We start from the raw sequence: 2,904 nt of genomic DNA on the forward strand, positions 1-2,904 counted from the left end.
AACAAGGCAGAATTAAAACTATCGGTCTAGCCAAGACTACACCCCTCTATTTATGTTCTCTAGCACCTTCCAAAGATACTAATTAAGCAACAAAGGTGATGGGCCAGATAGAGCTCACCTAACCAATTCTAGAAGCAAGGTCACACAAACCTATGCCATTAGTACTTTAAGCAAAAAGGGAGCTCCTACACATGCTAGTAAGCAAAAGCACAAAGCCACCTAAGCTCACTAGCAATGCTCAATAATAAGGCAACCAATGCCAAATTAGAGAGTGCAAATACTTAGCTACACAAACTAAGCAATATGACTAATAAGGTTACACAAACCAAATTAGCCACGCAAGGGAGTCACTTCTATGCTACACAAGCAAGAAGGTAACTAGTGAGCTACACAAGCTTAACTAAATACAAGAGCAACTACTCAAGCACAATGTATATGAAAGTAATTACAAGCTTGTGTAACGAGGATGCAAACCAACGGGAAGAACAAGGTTGACATGATGATTTTTCTCCCGAGGTTCACGTGCTTGCCAACACGCTAGTCCCCGTTGTGTCGACCGCTCACTTGGTGGTTCGGCGGCTAATTGGCATCACCCGCCAAGCCCGCACGTCGGGCACCGCAAGAACCTACCCCAAAAGTGAGGGTATCTCAATGACACGCTTCACTAAAGTTGCTCTTCGTGGCTCCCGCGGGGCGAGCACAGTGCCCCTCACAAAGCTCTTCTCCAGAGCACCGCACAAGCTTCTTGCGGGCTTCAACGGAGACCACCACCAAGCCGTCTAGGAGGTGGCAACCTCCAAGAGTAACAAGCACCACCGGCTTGCAACTCTATCATCTAGTGCCACTCGATGCAACCTCACGATGCAATCGCACTAGAATCGCTCTCTCACACAATTGGATGATCACTATCAAGCATATGTGAGATAGAGGGCTCCCAAGCACTACTACACAAGCCACCAAGGCTCTAGTGTGCTCCACTATAGGGCCCAAGGCCGAGACCCCTTCTATTTATAGCCCCATGGGTTAAAATAGCCGTTACCCCTTCACTGGGCATTTTTCGGTTTGACCGGACGCGCCGGTCATATCGACCGGACGCAGGACCTCAGTGTCCGGTCAACGGATGCTTGCCACGTGTCGCCTTCGTTCAACCTCAGTCACTTGATCTCAATGGTCAAGTGATGACCGGACGCGGCTGCTCAAACTGACCGGACGCAGCAACCCCAGCGTCCGGTCGTTTCCAGTAAGGTACCAGTCGCGACCGGACGTGTCCGGTCGATCACGATCGGACGCAACATCAGCGTCCGGTCCTTCTCCAACTTTTCGGTGTCACCTACATCACTGTATGTCAGCCTGACAGGACCCACCTTGTCAGTGTCCGGTCACTTCCAGCGCCAGCGTCCGGTCGAAGACCGATGCCTGCACGCTCTCTGCAGCCACTGACCGGGCGCAGGACCCCAGTGTCCGGTCACCACGTGACCAGCGTCCGGTCCATTCTATGAGACCCTGTCTTTTCTGTATAGGGCGTCGGTGGCACCGTCGGACTGTCCACACTCTACGGGCAGACACTCCGCCGGTGGAGTTCGAACCATTACCTCCGTTCCTTCGCCGAGTTGATCCACATCAACTCCAACTTCATCTCCTTTGTAAATGTGCCAACACCACCAAGTGTACACCACCATGTGTATGTGTGTTAGCATTTTCACAAACCTTTTCCAAAGGATTAGCCACTCAACTTGCCACGCCACTCAATCCTAGCAACGATGCAAAGTTAGATCACTCGAGTGGCACTTAGATGACCGATATGCAAACAAGTTTGCCCCTCTTGATAGTACGGCCATCTATCCTAAACCCGGTCATCAACTTCTCTACACGCCTATGACCGGTGAAATGAAATGCCCTAGGTTATACCTTTGCCTTGCGCATTCCATTCCATCTCCTCCAATGCCGATGTAACACATGCACCAACATGATCAACAATGATATGATCCACTTCATATCGTCACGTGATCATATTGGTTCATCGATCTTGACTTCACTTGCTTTTCACCGTTGCCTTCGTCCATCGACGCCAAGTCTTGCTCAAGCTTCACCGCCACGCGGTCCATCGCTCCAAAGCCTCCAACTTGCCCTTCACGCTTGCAACCGGTCCATCAAGCCAAGTCTTGTCTTGATCTTCTCCACCTTGATCACATGACTCAATGTCATGTCTCATGTGCAATGAGCTCCTTCATCATCACATGTGTGAGCTTTGCAACATCTCCAAGCCATTTTCACCTTCATGGCATATGTTGCTCACACATATGTATCTGTGGACTAATCACCTGTGTATCTCACATAAACACAATTAGTCCACCTAGGTTGTCACTTAATTACCAAAACCACACAAGGACCTTTCAATCTCCCCCTTTTTGGTAATTGATGACAACTCTACAAAGATATAGAAATTAAGCTCTTTTAGATTCATGTTGCTTGCCCAAGCAATTTTACCATCTGAAAATGATTTTAGACAAGTACCACAAACCCGAGATGGTAGTATTAGCTCCCCCTGCATATGTTCTAGAGTGTTTGATTTGAAGCTCGCACATATGCATAGATTAAAATTGTGGGAGAGTAATTACTACAAAATGATGCTAAGGTGTATAGAATAAACCTTTGAAGCGTGTACCAATTGGAGATGCACATTTAAGTTCATCCTTAGCACCATGGTTAGCTAGATATCACTTGGAAATAAAAGCACTAGATACCTTGTGAGATCAACATTAAAAGTAAGGTACTAGAATTACTTGAAAAGCATACCAAGTGTCTAGTTATCATCATATGCATGCTAGTTATCAAATCATCATTCAAGTTCTACAACTTGCATACACCACACAAGCATGCATATTGAATTTGAAAGCTTATGCA

This window comes from Miscanthus floridulus, chromosome 9 (genome assembly GCF_019320115.1).
Source record: "Miscanthus floridulus cultivar M001 chromosome 9, ASM1932011v1, whole genome shotgun sequence".
Classification (NCBI taxonomy): Eukaryota; Viridiplantae; Streptophyta; class Magnoliopsida; order Poales; family Poaceae; genus Miscanthus; species Miscanthus floridulus.